Consider the following 22,483-nt stretch of genomic DNA (forward strand, 5'->3'; position numbering starts at 1 on the left):
TAGTTGTTGCTATACATACTGCTATGAGAATACATATTTCAGCATTATCACTAATCTCTGTGAGCATTTTACCTGAGAACCAAGCAAGTTCACATATGAAACCATTTGTTTATTATAAATCGCAATCACAATATTGACCTCAATAATCGCAATATGACATTTTGCCCAAATCGTGCAGCCCTACTGGCAGCGCGCACAAAGAGGTAGTCCCAGAGTACAGCTCAGAGACATTCGCAAAACGGAAAGCCTCCATTGTCCTTAAATCTATCAACAGCTAGTCATCAGTTCCCCTAAAACTCTAAGTGGAGACAGAGGGAGTGAAAGGTGGTGGGGGGTGTTGCTATATTACATTTCCACCACGGTGAGGGAGAGCAATTTCAGTGGATGAAATGCAAGACAGTGTCTCCCAAGTTTAAAGCATCTTGCAAGTGAGCAAGGCTGAATGAAGCAATAAGCAAAAAAAAAAAAAAAAAAAAAGAGTGAAAGATGAGGGAAGGGAAAGCAATGAAAGAGAGTGCTCAGACATTTGCTCAGATATAAGAAAGGTAACATGGAGGAAAGCTTGAGCAAATTCCAGGGCTGATTGCTGGGAAATTGCACCGTCTGCTCAAAACAGCTGATGTAAAGAAGTGACTCTGCATCAGCAGTTTATGAACATTGACGTTCATGCTGTTATGAAAATTGTCTCATTCACACTCATGTCATTGTAGATTTTGTACAGCAACTGAAGACCAAAAAAAAAAAAAAAAAGATTATAATCATATATGTGGCCCACAATTCACTCATGTTCTATATTCCAGAACTTTTGTAATCATATGCAAGCTTTGTGCGAGAAAGACCCCAAACTTAGTTCATTATTCACAACACAATTTGATATCCTCCCTTGATCTTTGGAAAATCATGAGACAAATATAGTTGTACAGTTTGTGAACGAATAGTTGTTTTAATTCAAATCTGTTGGTTTAGTTCACAAAGATGGTCTGAACGATTCACAAATTGGACTGATGCGGTTCTTGAGTCCAACCCACTGATAGCCCTTTTCCACAATAGTTTGCGTTCTGAAGCCAGAACCTGTTCTCAGCCAGGCGAACTGAAGCCTATCGCAAACTGGCCGCGTGTTTCCACAGACTTGAGGTACGAACGGTGATGTAACGCTGCTCGTAACGTGTCGTTTCCCTGACTGTAAACGGTTTAAAATCAAACCATGCCCATCCTGGTGTTTGTGCAGGTAGTGCGGTGCACTGCTGTTTTGCTATTCACATTACCGGGAGTGATTCTAGCCAAAGATCAGAATATACAGTGCTTTGGCCTTTAAACACATACATATTTTACAATGGCGTTAGAGTACTTCTGTCCAATAAAGGACCAAATGCCTACAGAAAAAAAACAAAAAAAAACAACGGACAGCAGGGCATTTCACTAGGTTTCGGAACAGATGTTTTTGCAGTCGCTCGTGTCGGTCTTAATCTTAAGACACTCATATCCTGACGAAGCACCTTTCAAAGTCAGACAGTCTCCTCTGAATCGGTCCGTCTCTTTCTCACTCTACAGTAGAACAGGGGTTTCTTTCAGTGCTCTGAGGAAAGGTAGAACGGTCAGACGAAAAGCTTTTTGAGAACCCTCCCCAGATCACTGGACACACACTGGTGCTCATTGTCCAATGTGGTCCTGATTGGGAAAGGAGAACTGTGGGAATAGACACTGCAAACCCTACTGTCTGCGGTCTAGACACTAACCTGATGTCTGATGTACAACTAATACTTGCATTCATTCAGCTGAACTCTCATCTGCTGTTCTGAGTGCTGCCAAAGACTTAAGATATACAAAGACAGTGCACTCGTATTACTATGAATGGGAGGCGGAATATGCAATATGGCGGAATAAGTCCCGCCTTGTTCTAAGTAAAAGAGCCAATCGCCAATTGATAAAGTCACTGCGTCACTGCAGTTGCCGTTAGAAGCTCCAGTTGTTATAGAAACAGTCATTGTTCTGAGATGCAAGCTTATGACGGCACATGCGCATTGGCTACATGAAAAATTCAGGTTTTTTGTCATGATTTGAGCTTTTAATAACCAGAATTTAGGAGACAGTTGTCAGATTTCATTGGTGATTTAAAAAATGAAATTTAATTGTAAGCTTGGTGAACAGCTTTGGAGAATTTTATGTATCCCCACTCAGAGAGAAAGAAGCTGCCCTTGCATGACTGAAATAGCTGCCTGAGAGGAGTTTCAAAGATGGCCGCTGAGTGAAATGACTTGCCTGAAAGGGATTTTGGTGCTGCAGATTCTGGTTGTATACTCAACAAATGCTCCAGAGATCAGCAGTTCCAGAGGAGAGGAACCATACAATGACTATGTAGACATAAACCCAACGCTTCATTAAATTCTTGCTTTAATGTAAACAGACAGTTTGGAGAATCTCACTGAGTTTCTCCACATCCTGTGGTCAAGCCCTATCAAATCCATTCATCACTCAGGGCTCTAGAGTGCGACCAATTTGGTCGCATATGCGACCAAATTTTGTAAGTGTGCGACTAACATTTTTCCTAAGTCGCACCGGTGCACCTAACGTCCTCGCATCCGCTGCCTCTCCACGGACGTTTGTTGGCGTTTGTTCTCCTTTGACGGAACTCACACTCTTCTCTCACGCGGTGCCACAGCTCGCACGACAGCCCTGCTTAATAATGAGTGACGACGGAGGACAGAATTAAACATTCAAACGTAGCCTGGTTACACTTAAGGTCTGTTATATTAGTCTGATTTTATTTAAAATTTCGGCTTCCAAAGATTATAAAAAAATATATATTGAGGTAAACCCATTAAAAACTATCTAACTACGCGCAACTTCTTCCCTTCGCAGCATTAGGCGGTCATTTCTCCCTAAAACTCAGAATCAGAATCAGCACGATCAGTGATTGTTGTAAATGCAGTCTAGCTACTGTTGCTAAATTGCGGGACGCGTTTAATAACTGAAAGAGATATTAAAAACACAAAAATCTGCGCAAGAGATGCTGTTCGCATGGCGGCGCGCGCTCCGAAACAGACCGAGACCGGCCGAGACAAGCAAATTATACTTTCGGTTTCATGTGCAGATTGTGCGCGTCTAAACGATCAATTGTACACAAAAGCGTGTCAATTACCGGCTTTGAGATTCACTAAAACAGTTTATGTCTTAAATGGACGTAGTTATGGAAATAGTTGGGAGAAAATGGTGCATCAGTAGTAGCCTATTAGATCTGCATTCTGCACCCGGTCTTAAAGGGGCCGCAGTCTAATAAACATGCTGACGATTGCGCCATTACTGTAAATCAAACAACAAGAGAAAAATCACTCACAGCTCTTGAAAGAATAACTTCAGCTTTAATAAGCATTAATCTATTTATGATAAATTTTACAGTGTTATTTTACATTTTATTACTTTATTAGATTTCTTTTTAGACCATGCCTGAACAGTAATGTTGATAGGCCTTCCTGAAATTAAAGCACTGTGTAGGCCTATATAAAGTGTATCTGTGTTTAATTGTTTATCTTTTGTTTATCTATTGTTTATCTTTGTTTGTTATATATAAAACAAAAAGAACCATAAGAATACAGTTAAAGTACTGTATCGATAAGCAGTATCGGTAAGAGTAGGAATACCGTTAATAATTGTGCTTCAAAAAATAAATAAAAGTTTTTACCTACACCTTCTTGTTTAAATTCATTTACATAATATATATGAATGTGTATAGAGCGTAATAAAAAGGTGACCTTAAAATTGTGGCGTTAAAGGTGATACAGCCGAGGAAAAATTTGGGTGCACCCAAATTTTGTGCTGGTGCACCTAAATAAAAAAGTTAGGCGCACCAGTGCAACCAAGGCAAAAAGTTAGTCTGGAGCCCTGATCACTGATCTTGGCCCCAAGTGGCCTGTTGGGATTGAAGCAGTGCCCAAGTCAGGCTGATGGCCTCTAACTAAGATATTAGCCTCCGACAATAAAAGCACAAGCATCTGCATCTGACACTGAAGCAATTTTGTTTGTTCCAGAAAGTCTGATAGGACCACTCATAACATTTTACATTGTTTAGCAATGAGTATCACAATGCATAATTAATGATAGTGAGGTTGAAATTATTGGGGTAGGCTCTACATTAAAAATGCCTGAAGTGATTTATGGCAATGGTTCTCAACTGGTTTTGATCAGGACCCAGATTTTATACTGACAATCCAATTGTCTATATTGTAAAAAATAAATAAAATCGGTTGAGTATAATACGCGTTTATTCCTATTGCATGGCATTTATTACCCGTATTTATTAGTCTGGGATGCATTTTCTTTTACCTCATATAGGTTTCAGTCTGTTCATTTGTCTATTTTGGCTAGTTTCTATTAAGTGACATGATTTTGATACATCTCTAAAACATCAAGAACACTTACATTAGTAACCGGTTCACAGCCTTCAAGTTGAGATGCACTCAAAAAGCAAAAAAAGTCCTTACTACTCCTAAGCCCTTCTTTTTTTTGTTGACAAGTTCTCAATACAAGTTTGTGAAAATTATCAGCTTCTGTTGCGTTCCCAAATGAACATAACCAACCTAAACTCTGAGAAGATGCAGAGATGCACTCAAGCACGTCTCATAACAACCTGAACCTACAGAACTCACATCCTCCAGCCCAGAGTCTCAAAAGATCAGTAATCAAAAAGTACATGTTAAATGTCAGTGTTGAACTCCACTGCAAATAAAATAACATCAAGCAACAAACTCAACCTTGAAGGTCTACTTTGAGGGTTCAGTTGAATTGGAAACCTGGAGTAATGGACTCAAGTCTAAAATAAAATCATGCATTTTATAATTGAGATATCAACTGAACAAAAATCAACTGAGAAAGCCTTGAACCAGTGGATTTGCTAAAAATAAAATTACAATTCACTACCTCTCCAGTGTAATCAGACCATTTTCTCAGAGGAAGCAAAGGTACCACAGATTCCCATGTTGATTACAAAGCCGTGAAGTCCCACAGGAAATCAAGAGCACATCAAGTGTTGGGGGCCTGGTTGCCATGGTAACTGTGGTGTGCATACAGGTGTCAGATGTGTCTTATCTAGTCAGAAATAAGAGCGTGCCAGAGGACCATAGGTGTGGGATCTTGGCGTGTTTTCATTCTGCTTTGTGAAAAATGTGGCATCAAATGAGAAATCAGTAGCTACGCTTACATGGACATCGTTTTGTTGTCCGTGGACTGGTGGGATGTTGTCCTGCTCAAATTCACAGACAATGAGTGGAAGGAAAAGTTTAGACAGTAATTTATGACGTACATGCGTCATCACACAATTTCTATGTCACTGCACATAATTTTCAATCCGATCAATATCCTCTCAATCAGATTAGAAAAGGTTTAAACCACCCCCTACAATTCAAACGAAATGAACCAGATTTGGTCAATTCATTCCGACTGACGTTATTACATGTGACTGCTATTCCGACTGTGTTAGTAGTCCGATTACAATTGGATTATTAGGGTCCATGTAAAAGTTCTAGTGGCTTTCTTATCTGAAAGTGTTCTGAGGGACAAAACTTCACAGTCAAGCTTCATATTCAGTCTAAGATATGAAGGGGAGGTATATTGAAGAATCAGTATATAGTATACTAACTGTACATTATCTAAAGAAACAAAGAATCAAAACTTACTGCATTAATAAATGTCCATGATCCAATTGTGTACATTGAGCACAATACAGTAGTTTAATCTTTCATTGCATATTTTTCCACTGCTGAAACTGATGTAAGTTGGTGTGGAAAATATTCAACAATAACACTAGCCTAACATGATTTCATTCAATAAAATTGCAATGGGTAAAATCAAAGCTAACATAATTCCGAATTCATTACAGAATATTAATTTCCCTCAAAAACGTATAATATAAAGACAATGAAGGACTGTGAAACTTCATTTTTAGCAATTGCTCTTGTCAGCATACTAGCATATGTTTTTTCCAACATCTTAAGTTCAAGAAAGAAAGAATCCCCAATTTTGAAAAATGGCATCCAGTGGTGAACACACAGTGACCTTTATACTGTAGCAGTGAGAGATGATGTGAAGGTGCTGCAGTTAAGAGCAAAGCGGACATGAGTCTTCTAGCAGGCCACGTACAGACTTCCCTCACAGTGACCGCCAGGCCTGAAGGATAAGACAGTGGCCAGAGCTCACGAGAGAAAAAAGATCAGCAAAACATAATGGCTCCAGGAACAAAGAGGTGTGTGGGGGAAGTTCATCCATTAACATACCAAAAAGCCCCTTACATTCACTTTTAAAAGAACACTAGCAAATGCCCTCTCTGCTAAGTACTGGAAAACCATTGTGCTAGAGGCAATGACTGTCTCAAAAACAAATGAGCTCCCTACCTAGACAAGGTTATGATACCAAAATCTCAGTAATGTGAAGCAATACCATAATTTCTCAATTCTAGATATCAATGGACCCTTTTCACATTTCCTGGGTTCCTAGAAGCGGATGGTCATTGGTCCAACAGTAAACCATAAAATAGCAAAAGATAAAAATCCAGATAGCATTTCTATGACCTTAAAAAAGTAGCAGCTTATTGAGAGACTGATAACATTGGTCAGAACAGAAGAGAGAAAAATAAATAAATTTGCCATCACTCCCTCAGCTGTTTTATAAGAAAAACTCAAGCAGCAGCATTAACTAGGTTTCTGCAATTTAAAGCAAAGGTAATAGGCTATATCACAAAGTATAGTGTTATAAATAGTGCATAATATTTTTAAACACACACAAAAAAAAATGTATTTGATTTACAATATTAACAATTGTGGAAATATGTGAAAGGTCCATATGCTATTGAACAAGTTATTCATTTAAATATTTATTAATACACAAATTTATACTAAAATGCATAAAATTACATAAAAAAAAAAAAGCTCTTTGGCTACATTTAAACTCAAAATCATATGCACAGTCATCGGCGACGATTGATCATTCTTCCGGAGGGTTATGTTGTAACGCGAAATATAAAAGGTAGAATTTGAGGTATTACAACCTGCCGGGACCCGATGTGACATCCACCAATCAGGGAGGTTCCAGAATCTCTATTGATTTTTTGATTAATATTAAACAATGGAGAATCTCATAAGCACTGAGCTGATGTTTGCATAGATAAAACTGATATATTTTTACAAGTTTCAGTTTTACCCACCTTCTAGCACTCCAACTGAGCCCGATTTAAAAATAAAATTAAAGTAAAATAAAATCAGAACCTTTGACATTCCAACAGAACGGCATTTTAGGCATCATAGGCGCATTATTTATAATGCCAGACAAAATGTTCTTACAATGCCGCAAAAAAACAAAACAAGCTAGCAACTCACTAGTCTGAGAAACATCTTCTGTATATACATGAGCAAAACACAGCAAAGCAGTCTGGCTTACAGCAGAATGAACAACCGCTATCCAGACGGCGAGGACAACAGAGGATTGGCAGGTCAGCAAACAAACAGACACGTGCCTGCACGCACATGCCTCTTGTTGGATAAGACGGAGGAAACACTGGCAAACGCCTGCACCACACAAACTCTACCTATGGTGTGCAGCCAGCAAAACACCAAATCGCACACACGCACATCTTTCTCAAGGCTTCAGGGAGACAAAAGAGGTAGTGGGTGCGCCCGAGGGCAGTGGAAAGACTCTGGAAAAGCTTAGCAGAGCAGCAGGGTTTATGCTACGCTGTTATCTCAGGCTCTGCAGAGAGACAGCCTTTGATGTGCTGAGCCACAGACTATAGGCGAGAGGAAACAGACTGGTTAAGTAAATGTAGGAAGGCAGACACACACACACACACACACAAGCCAGTTAGCATATATCCCAAGGCCAACTCTCCAGCTAGGCAAACACCAGTTTGATTCATGGTTTAAAAAAAAAATAAAAAAAAAAGCCACACAAACGTTAGAGACTGGTTTTGCCTATGGCTTCTGGGGGGGAAGGAACACCGTCTACAGTATGTGCTGTATTTCAACAATCAAGCATCTGTTGCAACTGCATTCAAGAGGATGAATGGGAAGGATGATTGTCATTGTCTGCATTCAAAGGGTGGCAGACAGATACAATTAAAGGTAAAGATAGCTAAATTCGTATGCCTTACTAAGATGCACCATGTTTTGCGTGTTTGCCATTTTGTTTACATGACTGACATAAAAGGATTTATTAGCATAGTATCCTACTTATTAAACAATTACTTCATTCTGAAACTGGCAGTGCATATATTTATTTGATGGTTGAACATTTTAAAAATTAAGCAGTATTGTAAATATCACTTGAAATTGTCCAGTTGACCTAAATTATTTTATTAAAAACTTGATTTTCTATTTTACAGTACAATATTGTTACTATTTCTCTTTTGTTTTTGTTTAATATTTTTATTCAATAATTACAATAAAAATCATTTTAGTCAATCGGTCAAAAAAGAATGTGGCCTATGAAAACTCAAGCAGAAAGAGGTTTTTTTTTTGTTTTTTTACTGTACACTGTTACTGAAAGAGGTTTGAGCTGGTTCTTGTAAAGAGTAAAACTCAAGTGTGAACAAAGTTATCATTCAAATCATGTATCCCTAAAAAAGGATGGTTCAGGCTCAAAAAGAGTAAAAATCCAGTTTTCAGCTTTTAAAATTACTTTCTATGCAGATGCACTCCCAATTATTCACCCCAATTATTCTGGAATAATTATTTCCAAATATTACCAAGTCAACAGGTGAAATTGCCTGTATTGTTATATAATCAAAATATTACAAAATCACAATGTCAGTTATTTTTCCAATATCGTGAAGCCCTATGAAATTTTACTTTACTATTAACAAGACAAATGCTGCAACAATACAAAATAAAAAATATATATTATTAAATATTTTTTTAACTGCAAATCAACCTGGGATTAGTTGACCGGATGAGCAGATATATAGACATTTGGAGGAGCAGCAATTCTAAGAATTTGATTGCTGATTGATAAATCAGAATCATGTGACAAGAGTAATGAAACAGGATTATTGTATTAACAATAGTAACAATAAATATAAACTGCAGTTTCCACTGTCAAAAAAAAAAAAGGGATGCCTGTGCTACATGGATAGCAGATGGCTAAGAAACAAGGACAAATTTGCTGTATTCCCATTTTAAATATAAAATATTTATCAAAAACTTCAAAGACAACTTTTTTGCCATGCTAATAAACCACATAAAAATAAATGACAAAACATGAAGACAGAAAGTGAGAGGGAGAATGTGACTGTGTCTTTCTGTAGGGCTTTGTGGCTCAACTTCCTGTCTCTATAGGATTATCTTCACTAATAGTCCTTAAGTCAGTCTGAGTGAGCCACCAGATGCCCATTACTCTGCATACAGCCACATCTCCTCAGACATATGGACCCAACACATGGAAAGAGATTTAAAGGGGGCTTATTCTACATGTGGCATTCAATTCTTCCACTGAAGTTCACCTTTAAGACTTCTACACTGTAAAAAAAAAAAAAAAGAAAAAAAAAAAAAAGAAAACAGACTGTTGCATTTAGTTATCACAACGTAATTTAGTTATAACTTCCCTTGATTGAACTTGAGAACTCAAATGTCAAGTTGTCAGTTAATACAGCTTCATATTTTAAAAGAACACTAGTAATAGACATTAAGCTAAAACAATTTTTAAAACAACTTCATTACAGTGCGCTCATAAAAGGAAAGGTTCTTTATTGAACCTTTCCTTTTAAGAGGTTTTTGCATGTACTGTAAAAGGTTAAGAGACATTGAGCTAAAACAACAAAATAAAATAAAAACTTAATTACAGTGTACTCTTAAAAGGAAAGGTTCTTTATTGAAGTTTTTTACATGTACAGTGTTAGATTAAACTGAGAAGGGTCATAGTACTTGCACATTGTTGTCCTACTGTTAGTTTAACTGCTTCTATTGTTCTCATTTGTAAGTCGCTTTGGATAAAAGTGTCTGCTAAATGAATAAATGTAATGTAAATGTATTGGCATTGATGGTTCCATCTTTAACATCCATGGAAGCTTTTCATTGCTCAAAGGATTCTTTATAGTGGAAAGTTATTTAGATCATTAAAATGTTCTTCACACTAATAAAAAAAGGTTCACTGAAAGGTTCTTTGGAACCTGTGTGATATGTAAAATGACCCATGTTATGATTGGATGATTTCCATAAACCAAAGTAGTTCATGCTGGTTAGAGTGGGTCAAGTTGCTAATCATTGCACAGGTGTTGTGGCTGGTCATGACAAAATGTTCATTGCTGTAAAGCAGTGTAAATATTTTCTACAGCACCATGACAAAAGAAAATCAGCTTTTTACCCAGTTGTGAATTTGAGTTTGCAGTCGGAACTGAAAACGACAAGAAAAGTCTGTAACAAAAGATGACAAGAAAACACATCTTCATATAGAGCTGTTAATGCAAGCAGTGCACAATATAAAAATCCTTATAGCATGACCAGTTTAGTCCAATTCATGAGTGAATGACTCTTATGAACTGGTTCTTTTAATGAATCGTTAAAACTCAGGCTTTACCAGTTTAAATCAGTCTGACAATTCCATCACAGAATCAGTCTAGAATTAGTAAATCAGAGTGATTATTGAATCAACTTCTGACTGTTTACTGACTGATTGGCAAGTCAGTATAGTAATGTGTAGTTAATGATACATATTTAGATTTTTTTTTTTTCAACATTTCACATTAAAAAAAAGGGGGAAAAAAGCATTAAAACATTTAATAAATGGACCGTATAAACAGGAGTTTGGTGTTGTAAAATGTTACAGTGTGAATTACTTTAAAAGACAAAGACTCTATATGACAAGACATGATTTCTACAACCATGTAGGATACCAGATTTACAAAACTCAAACTATACAACAAGCCCCAATCCTTAGACAAGCACTTCACTTTCTGTTCCTGATGACTGAGACTAAGGGACAAGTTTCTTCAGTGCCCTTGTGCAAAGAAAGGGGGGCCTGTGGCTACATATGACAAAAGTTTTGATGGGCCTGTCCGTTCTGTAGAGACACATGCAGTCTGATCTCCGGCACCTGAGAATTCTGATGCATACAGTAAATAATTCAGTGTCAACGGGGTAGAAAGAAGATGTGAATGTGGGCCAACGAAAAAACTGACGTTCAGAGAGACGGATGGACAGAGAAGCACCGCTGGGGTGAATTTTTCAGGAAAAACTGTTTTTGGACAGTCTGTTAATTCAAGGAAGGTTGGAATACAAAAGATGAAGTTCCTCCAAAGCAGTGAAAGGTTGTTTCACATGAGCTCTGAGAACTGTGCTAAAGGCAAGAGACTCCTTCAAGAATTCTAAATTATGCAAGATTTGGCACATGTGAGTTTATTACTTAAAAAGCACAACAGGCTTTGGCTTCAAGGAGAGAAACATTCTTGGAAACTTCTCAGAATGACAGAAAACATCCAGAGTTTGACGTACAGTTAGAGACCCAAAAGAGTTTACTAAGCAAGTGTTGCTGCAGATGGTTGGCTTGATTGAATCGGAATCGTCCTGCAGTGCCAGTGGAGGATGCTGGGATGCCACTGACCACAATTCCCCAAAGATCCATTCATACAGCCAGGTGTTACCATGGAAACTGCTCTTCACTGGGGGGCCCCCTTCTTCTGAAAGAAGCGTCCTGCATCACAGCAGTCAGTGTAAAGATTGTGTTGGGCAGGAGATGGGGGTGTAAGACCTTCCTCAGAGAACCAAACGACAGAAGTTTTGGAATAAGAGAACTAAGACAGCTCACTATATGGGCCATTTCGTATGACTTGCATCAATGTTCCACAATGTGTTAAAACCTATGGAACGAAACATGAGCTACAGTGTTACCCAAGCATCACTCAAAGTTCATTCAGTTTCAACTGCTTTTAAAATTTCAATAGCAGACCACTCGAAGCTCAGCCAATGATTACCTAGTCTCAGCCTAAGACATCACACTCACAGACCGCTCGCTGAACGTCTGATGCATAAGGCACACAACATGGGAAACACTTCAGGAGTTTTGAACTCGTCATCTTATTGAAGTCTACATGATTTCCGGGAGATGCGCGTGTCTCGATCTTTAACGGTCCGACTGGAAACAAAGCCAACATGACAGCAAACCCCCTAGTGGAAGCAGAAAGCTGTCATGTTTACAACTGTGGCAATGAGTACTTATCAGGATCAACAAAACACTGGATTTTCAAAAGTATGCCAAGTTCTTGAATGTATCATTAATTAGATGAATGGCAGACTGTTATAGTAGGAACATCAACTTTACATTTTCAAGATCCTAAACACGACGTGAAACAAAAACTGTGACTAGTTGCTTTACATGCCAGTAAAACGGTTCTTGGCCAATGAAAGCTGCAATGGAGTCCATACCTTCTGCCGTCAGTCTAAAGGTCTGGCTACGAGAGACTGACTACCAGACAAATCATATAAAATAAAGGTTCCAAGAGGGTTTTTTGCAGCAACGCCAAAGAATAATCCTTTTAGATTCCCCAAAGACCCTTTCACTGAACCGGATGTTAAAGGTTATTCATGGAACCATAGATATAAAAATAAAAATAAACTTTATTTTTAAGAGCTTTTGCAATGACATCCAATTTCACACCCAAGTTTGTAGCTCTCACACATGGTTTATAGTACAAAGCAACAATAGATATTCTTCTAAAGAAAACATCTACCTCATTGCTTTAATACTCTCTTCCTTTCAGGCATCTGATTTTGGTGTTTTCCCTTTACAATCATTTTCATTAAAAAAAACAAATCAAACTGAAGTTGTGAAGCTGTTTTCCTTTCTAAAACATCAAATAGTTATGATCTGCATCAGCTGATCCACTTGGGCAAATAGGCCCACTGTCAATTCCTAATTCTACTGACAGCTTTGTCAATTGATAGTAATTTTTATTATTTAGGCTATTATTTTTAAACATCCATTTTTAATTTGAATAAATGGTGGGTAAAATAAATTTTCCCCATTTTAGCAAATCCCATTTACTGTCTTTGAACAGTATTATGCATATTGGCCACCCTACATTTTAATTGGTATATGTAAAAAACAAACAAAAAAAACACATGGGTTGACCACTAGTAACACTGTTTTTACTGTTACGGTTTTTAAAAATGTAAAACATTTTCACTATATCGTATACACTTTCTGCTTTCTTGCGATCTAGTATTTTTATAATATCTGCACTTCTATGATAATACTTGCAGCACTTTTCGTATGGAAGTCAAAGCAGCCGTGCACTAAGGCCCTAACGCAAGTCATGTGAAAGGGCACTTAAGACGAGGGCAGACTTTTTCCTGAAGTGGACGAGGGGTTCCCACGTGAAATCATGATAATTCTTTTGTCATCCAAAACTGATGTGAAACTGATAAATCTCACATTTGTTGATCATAGTTCATGTGAAGTATTGTGAAATCACTTGGTCTCATGGAATACAGGGCCAAGCGAAGGAACTGGATTTTAATTTTTTTTTCATGCTGATGTTCGGGGGAGTTGGTGGGGGGCAGGGCAGCTGTTGGGTCCCAGGGTGAAACCACAAAGACACAGAGGACACAAAGAGCTCAAGACAATGCAGAGGGCTACCCTTTCACAACCTCTCACGAGCCATATTGAGAGCAAAAGCAAAATGCCCTGGTGGAGGTAATCCTTTTATATTTTCAGAGAGTGAGTTGATACAGCAGCATGCACGGAGAGACAGAGAAAAAGCTTTTCTGTAATGCTCGAACACTTTCCAGGACACAATCCAAAAGCATTCACTAATCAAAATATACACAAACAGACATTATCCAGAATCGACAGTCAAGCTACTTTAATTCAGTAATGCAGCATCTGAGAAATGTAACTTCCACTAAAGAACAATTATTAAATCAATATACAATCTATCTTCTACAATAAAACACTGATAAATGCGTTTTCATATTCTACAGCTCACTAAAGCCCCTTTCACACAGAGAGTTGATCCTAGAAAATTGCCATTGAATTGCTAGAGTGCCTTCTGTGTGAATGCAAACACGTCCCGGGATCGATCCCGGGATGTGGACCTAGTAACATTGCTGCGATCAGTCCTGGAACGCACCATCTGAACAAAAGGCAGCAGGACCAGTTCCGTAAGGGGTGTGTCGTAGTAGTGATGACGCTGAAGCTGAGATCATTCACCAGATTAGTGGAACGGTACACGATGTGCTAGTTTATGATCGAATCAAAAAAAAAAAAAAAAAGGAACTAGCGTGGATTCTCGAGAGAGAAATCGCAGATCATAAGCATACATAAGACACTGCGGTGACATTAAATGTCACATCCTGATGTCACGTGCATTTACAGGATGTGTGAGAACGCACGCACTGATTCCAGAAAATCATTGGCATTGTGAATGAACCAAAATCAAACGATCCGAGACAAATCCCGGGACACATTATCAGTGTATTTTCCGGAATCTCGGTGTGAAAGTTGCTTTAAAGAGATAGTTTATGAAATGTTTAACCGACTCTCATGACATTCCAAGCCTGTAGGACCTTTTCTTCTGCAGAACACAAAAAAATATATATTTTGAAGAATGTAGAATTGTTGACGATTAAAGATGAAAAAACACTGGACACCACTGGCTTGCATTGTATGGAAAATATCATCTTTTGTGTTCAACATAAGAAAACAATCCATGTATTGCCTGGAATGACATGAGGGTGAGTAAATGACAAGGTTCTTTTTTGGGTGAATTCTCTCACTTATGAAAAAGCAAGCAAGTCTAATTTCTTGTTCCAGCTGTCAGTAGTGGGAAAACTCCAGTTTCAGCACTCAAAGCGTTCCATTGATTCTGCGTTCTAGACAAGTTGGAAATCCAAGTTGCCAAATATAGCTGAAAATAACCAAACTGAACGCAGCTCATGTAGGAAGAGGCATGTTGTTTGGAAACATTGTGGAAACACTAAATGGGGATCTCAGACAACTTTAGAAAATGTGAGAGAAGAAAGAAACGTCATAATGAGGAGTTGAGTGAAGATGATGAGCTTATAAAATAAATCTATAATATCTAAAGATCAGTGTATGGAAAGCACGTGTGTAACTAATGGTTTAAAGTTCCCCCTTTTTTTAAGGTTTGCTTTATGTAACTATTTAGTCGTGATTCCATCTATAAATAAGTTATAGAAATGCATATTTTTCAAAATGTTCAATTTCAGATGTAGTTATTTTTGGTTACTGTCACCATATAATTGAATCTTGTTTAGGCCACATTACGTTTTAGGCTTGAATGTGTCATGTTGTAATAATAAACTTGAGATTCACAGGTGCACTTGACTGCATTATCAGCTTCTCGCCTACAGACTGAACACCTAATACGCATGACGTCACAGTTTTTACAAATTCACGTTTTTGAAGTTTACACGGAGATGATAATGGCATTGTTTTCAAAAACTTGCACTTTGAAACCCGTTATCAAATGTATGCACTTTCAGGTCCCCAAAACGCTGTTGTCATGTAAATGAACGGCCAAAACGCATAATTTTTTTTGAAAATGGTGTGGCCCTGTGGTAATTATTTGACACTTAGCTAACTGGCAAACTCCAGTAGTAACGAAACGATCTATTTTGAATTCCTTCATGGAAACTAACGGGTATAAACCTTAATTTAACAATTAAATTATAAATTATAAAGAAACTTAACACCTATAGGATTCCGCTGTGGATGCCATCTTCTGGTCAGACGTGGGAATTCATTCTCACACTGCATTATAGGTATTTTCTAGCCGTTGAGTGTAGATCAGTTGTACACTTGTTTTTGCGATGCAATGTGAGATTGAATGAGTGCACTGAATGTCAACTATGGATTAGGACACCACCACAAATGGCTGCCCCCCCCCAAATAGTGCCCTGTTTCAGAATGGTGTTTGAGCAGGACCGAGCTAAATCCTGCAGAAAAGTGGCCCTCCAGGAGCAGGACATGACATCCCTTATTTAGGTGTAGCAATTCACAAGGAGAAATATTAGTTTTCCAGACCACAATGAAAGCAAAAGTAAATCTGCAGCTGGCTGGTTAGAAATGATGCTTCAGCAAGTAAAGCTGGGGAAGGATATCACTACATTTGCTGGATGTTGTGGTACATGTAGCCTAATGTTCTCCCAGTTTCCTATGATCTCTTAAAACCCCTTCATGCAAATTAGAGCCAAGGGCTGGATAGCAAAGCTCTGAATTATTGACATTGCCCTTGCTTACAGTGTCCAGAACCTCTGCACACAATCTCTGAGGACCAGAGCAAAGCTGAAATTGGGCCATAAAGAATGAAGGAATTGAGGGAGGTAAAAACATTCTAAACTTTAAAGCTGAAGTGTATAATTTGAGATGTTAAAATGCTTTCTCCATCCGAGCCTAACATGCAACAATAACTATAAGCCTTCTGCAGGTTGATTTCCTTGTAAAATGGAAATTCACGAGTTCAAGTTTGACATCAACAAACGTGAGCACGAGACGCAAGTGCGTTCTGAAGCGGCAGTCACTTCTCGCGCAAGCTTCACAACGTGCTGACGTTTGTCAAACGTGAACTTATGAAGCTGCGTATGACAGTTAGCCAGAGGCATTGGTTTATAATATTTGGTTAAAATATTAGCATTTATTTTTACACAATGATCAATCTGTTTCAGAAGACAATAAGTCATCAACCGGGGTCATATGGTTTACTAAGGGTGCGCCGATCATGATTTTCGGGGCCGATCACCGAACACTGAAAGCAGTATCGGCCAATACCGATCACCAAAATAAATACTACATAACTAGTTATTTAGGGGTCATTTAGCCATTTTTAACATCAATATATAAATTAAGTATCAAAAAATTAAGAGATAAGAAAGTATCATAAATTGACATCTCATTTATTAGCAAGCAACATATTCCATTCCCTCTCATAGAGGTAATTAGAAACAGCTTGGAGCTTAACATATTGCTTTCCTGTGAAATAAGAATAAAATAAATAAAAAAAAGAATAAAAAAAAAGAATAAACAGTCTTTATCAGCAGGAAGTAGGCTAATCAAATGTAAAACAACACTGCATAGTCTTCACTGTATAAATGAAATAGATTATTCCTACTAAATCTAAAGAGCAGCGAGTTCTTTGATAAATACAATTTTAATTCTGTCATCATTTACTCACCGCCAACCTGTATGAATTTCTTTCTTTTGCTGAACACAAAAGATGATAAAGATATTTTGTAGAATGTCGGTGGCCAAACAGTTGATGGACCCATTGACTTCCAAAGTATATTTTTCCCATACTATGGAAATAAATGGGAGCCATTAACTGTTTGGCCACCGACATTCTACAAAATATCTTCTGTGTTGTTCAGCAGAAGAAACAAAATTCATACAGGTTTGGAACAACCGAATGAATGAATCTTATGGATTACGATCGTGTTCACTGGTTTTTGAAGCATCCCATACAGTTATATGGACTCAAAGGGATGGATTATTTGTCTAAAAATAATAGTTGCTGTTCATCTGATGTTTTTGCTCCGAGTCCTAACACACGATCGGTTTCTCATTTTATTTTGGCCAATCTCTATTCCGGACTTGCGCACAAACTGCATTACAATCATTTCCCAAAATGTAATTTGTGTGGAAATATTAACTCTGTAAACAGGACGTTAACAGGTTAGAGACAGAACACGCTGAAGACGGACGCAAAGAGGAGAACAGAGACACGCCAACAGAGAAATTACTGTAGCAGCCACACTCACAGGTATATAAATATATGTAAAATTGGGGGAGGGGGGTTATATGTAAGCTTTGATTGCATTACCTTTACTTCTTGCCTCCGTATAATGCCTGTTTATAAGCGCAGCACTGCTTTTTGTACAGCGGTAACAGAGGAAATGCTATTTCGCTGTTGTTCCATAAGCGCCACCTACTGTCTGAGAGTGAATTTACATTTTCATTCAGTCTGTCTGCTGTTTTTGTTTTGTGCAGGTGTGTTTTATGTAGCTTAATTTACCTAATCAAAAGACAGACCATTTTGTTTTATCCTAACTATACAACCTAATTTAAAGACAGCCTGTGGGGAAAATCAAGTTTTTAATGTTGTTTATATGACTATGTGGTGCTTTTAATCTGCTTTAAGACAAACCATGTGCAAATTCATAAGTCGACACCATTACGCGGAGTATTTTCTCCTTAAAACTGCAGTAAAAAAAAAAAAGTCTCAAAAACACGGTTCGAATTCGCCGGTGTTCCTTACGTCACAAACTACTTAGTAACCAATCACGTCAAAATGCAGGCGGGCTTTGGCATATCATTAACTGCTGCAGCAGACAACACCTGTTTTGCAGATTTGTGTTGTGAGGCATTCTATTCAGGGGGTTGAACTAGTCATTAAAAGTTGCAGTTTCAGTTAAATTTGGGGAAACCACTTGAAACGTTTGTTGTGTTGAGCTATTTCAATTACTTTTGTTTGATGTGTTCATTGCAAACAGCTGAAAGTCTATACATTTTGCCAATAAACATGAGTAGCAATGGGGGTTGAATAATTTCTATTACAACTGTATGCTTTTCTCCACTGACTTTCTATGATGTTCAAAGTGTTTCTAAGGATGCTGATTTTTAGAAGGCAGACTGAGATGGAAAATGGGAACGGTAACGCGTTATGTATCACTCTCTACAACTTCGGACACATAACGGTAATTAATGATTAGCCTTTGGCTACAGGGGGCCAAAAATTATTCCAATAATATGAAAATTATTGACTACAGGGGGACTTATATTCAAAAACAATAGCATCTTTAGATCGTGATTAAATTCAGTGGTTGCCTCTAATTTCAAATGGCAATATTTTTTTTGCCTGTTATAGAGCAAATAAACTAATCAATTTGCTTTTAAAAGGGGGGGGGGGGGGGGGGGGGGTAAGTAAATAAATATTGGCAATTGCTATCAGAATCAGCAAATTTGCTTGTAAAAAAAACTTAATCGGCAATGAAAAATCTAAATCTCATCCCTAAAATAGAAAATCATTTAATTAACCCAATTCCATTTGAAACTACACACTTCAGCTTTAAATGCTTAAGATATCTAATGAAAAGAGCGGTGGAGTGGAATAAAACCAGGTGTGAGGATTACATCTATATTCACAGATTACCTGTGACAAGACAAGCTCTTCCTGGATGAAGTTTTTAGAGGAGATCACTACAGAATAAGACAAATCCGATTTCCAAATTCATTCATCAAATATTAGATGTTTTGTGAGGCTGGACTAACAGCACAAGTCATCCGTGGGGTTTGAATAGAGGATGGAATCAGTCAAGTGACTAGTCACATGATTGGCCTGCTGTGACACACCTGCACATACAGGAAAGAGAAATGAACTGAACACAGTGAAAGCAAAGAAACACCCTGCACCCTTTCATCACCAGACAGTGTTTAAAACAACTTCACACAGCAGTTAATGCTCAATACACAGATAGTGTCGATGCTCAAAAGACTTTTGGCACAGCAACAGGAATAAGGGAGATAATGCATATTAATCATCATTGTTAATAGCACACAACAAGTTCTGTTTCCTCAACAAATTAAGCCTAATTTTCTTGAAAACAGAGTGCTGCGACCCTAGAGACACGCAAAACATAATGACTGAGGTGGCATATATTTCTCAATCTGCAAAGATCCAATGGAAACAGTGAAGGAAAATATTGAGAAAGTAAAGAGCTCATTACAGCAAAGCAAATAAACACTCCATAATTCATCAGAAGTGGGACAGGGAGGCAGTGTGTTCACAAGTGTGATTCACAGAGCAACACAAGAATTCACCACCCATACAGCAAGGGCATTCACCCAAGACATAAAAAAAGAGAGATAAACAGAGAAAAAATAATCTCTCCAAATGTCACCGAAGAAATTGAAGAAACATTTGTGGAGAAATTAAGCCTTAGTTGCAGTGTTTTGTTTAGATTTTCTACCAAACTTTGTTTTGGCTACAGTAATAGGAACATAAGAGTCAGGAAGTAAAATTATCAGTCATGATCAGATCAGTTTTATTATACCAACATCAATATTTCTCACAATGCTTTAGATAACAGAAAGACCAGCGTTTGAAAAGGCAAGTGTTTGTGAGCAGAGCTCCCAAAAACTATAGACACTTTTACTTTAAACTAGACACAGGCCAGGGTGGTCAACTACTCATCCAACAACCGACTAGTCAATTATATAACTGACTAGTCAGCACATCACTACAACAGCCAAATGACAAAGAAAAAACTGTTTGACTGTCCAGCTGTGGGTTTGCTAACGGTATTACCCTAAGCCAAACATCCAATTAGTAGCTAGCTAAACAACAACAAAACAACCAAAAATAGTTTAAGCAGCTATGTTTTCACACGGTTACTGTTATGATTGCTTTCAGAAGGGTTGCATATAAATGTATTACCTTCAACAATACATTAAGACAAATCAATCAGGTTACATTAAAGCACATTGTTCTGCTCCTGGGATGCACATAAGAAGTTTTGCGCCAATCTAGACTGGAGCCAGTACTGAGGCTGCAGGTTATAGATATTTAGCCCATTTATCTGCTGAAACTAGTCTGTTAGTTACCCTACTAAAGGGATGTTTTTAGGGCAAAGCACATGTCCAAATGGGAGCTAATTGACGTCACAGAACATAATTAAACAAGCCTTCCTTGACAAGCTGTTCAGACAACCCACTAAATAGCCAATTAAAATATGTAGTTTTGCCTACCTAAAGATGTACAGTGTGTAGTCAGCTAATTGTTATGCAAAAGAAACCTCTTCAGAGCGATACAAGAGCCCACTTCAAAATTATCCCCTTATTATGTAGCTACTTGCCAAATTACTAAATAATCAAACAAGAAAAAAAAATATATATATTTCCTCAAGATGTCTCACAATACATGCTTGAGCGGTCTGTTATCAGTTGTAGTCGTGGAATAACAGACCGCTAGATGACACTATTGAAGAATCAGAATTGATTATTGCAGGCCAGGGAGCAGTGTAAAAATATAAATGAATGATGCATGGACAAATTTGTGAAAGGCCTGCAAGTACCAGGTAAAGCAAACAATGAATCTACTTCAAATGTCACTATACCAAAACAATGTGTCTACACCAGACACAAGCGGGGAGACAAAAGCAAATAGAACCCATTATAATCAGCAATGCTGTCTACAATGGATGTGTTGCACGACAATACAAACTCCCGACAGGTTCACCAGTACAACGGTTGGTGATGAAGAGAGACCACAGTGTGTTTTGCATGCCTCAAAAAACTATCTTCTGACAGTATGAAGCCAAAAAAGTTAAGATGCCACTTCACATCACAAACACAAAGAGAATCCCATTGAAGTTGGGAAGTTGAAGTTGTAGGCTACTGTATTAATAGCAATGTTTCAAATAAATCCTATAGGCTTTTGCAAGCAAGGTCAGAGTGTCTTTATGAGGGTATGTTTGTACTTTATGTACCAGTATGGGGCTTAAAAATATTTTTTGGTAACACTTTATAAGGTCTCCTTTGTTCATATTAGTTAATGCATTAGATAAGCATTTATTAAGCCTTGTTAAGGTTAGTTAATACAAATACAATTGAGCATATTAGTCTTGCGCAAGACAGACTTTCATTAACTGATATAACAAATACATTTCACTTAAAAAAATTATTAGCAAATGTAGAAATGTAAATTAAGATTAAAGCATTGTTCACTATTAGTTCATGTTAGATAATTTAGTTAACACGTTAAATGAAACCTAATTGAAAAATATTGAAAAACTAATTTCTCTCAAAAGAAAGTCACTTTAAGACAAACCATGTGCAAATTCAACACCAGTGCTGAGTATTTTCTCCTTAAAACTGCTGTGAAAAAAAGACAAGCCAGGTTATCCCAGTACATTTTTCTGTTGATATGAAAAATCGTGTATATTTAGCAATATATTGGGTGAATTGTGTATGATGAATATTACGATGTTGTGATGAACTAAATGCCTTTCTCCACTGACGTTCTAAGTTGTTCTAAGTGTTTCTAAGGATGCTGATTTTTAGAAAGCAGCTGTCTGACTCTGAGGTGGTGAATGGGAACATGGTTTGTGTAACATTAGCAACACATTACTAGCTGTTTGATAACGTAGTCAAGCCAGAGGCCAATCATATAAATTACCGTTATGTGTCCGACATTGTAGAGAGTGATACATAAAACGTGTTAAGGCGGGGCTCATTTGCATATTCATGGTTCCACCTATAGGGCCTACTAAATGAAGCAAGAGTGTAGAGTTACATTCAAGCTATTTTAAGGCATGAATAAAAAAAAAATTCACAGGAAAAACATTTAAATGTGCCATTTTGGTGATCAAAGATGAGTTTTTGGATACAATTATTGACTACAGTGGGAGAACTGATATCACCAAACTCCCTGAGAAATTCACTCCTGAGAGAATCTCCATCCTCTGCTTGTGTATAATTATTGTGAGCACATGAA

General features: G+C 37.6%; 1 protein-coding gene and 1 long non-coding RNA gene across 2 annotated transcripts in view; one reads left to right on the forward strand and one right to left on the reverse strand.

Annotated features, from left to right (window-relative positions):
- Positions 1 to 22,483, reverse strand: part of fbxw7 (F-box and WD repeat domain containing 7) — a 165,353-nt gene that overhangs the window by 138,470 nt on the left and 4,400 nt on the right. The gene's annotated exons all lie outside the window — the stretch shown is intronic.
- LOC309494926 lies at positions 9,817 to 12,683 on the forward strand. Its single transcript, XR_014204486.1, has 2 exons — positions 9,817 to 12,231; positions 12,280 to 12,683. It is a non-coding gene; the product is annotated as an uncharacterized lncRNA (long non-coding RNA).

Source organism: Leuciscus leuciscus (genome assembly GCF_965113295.1).
Source record: "Leuciscus leuciscus genome assembly, chromosome: 3".
Taxonomy (NCBI): domain Eukaryota; kingdom Metazoa; phylum Chordata; class Actinopteri; order Cypriniformes; family Leuciscidae; genus Leuciscus; species Leuciscus leuciscus.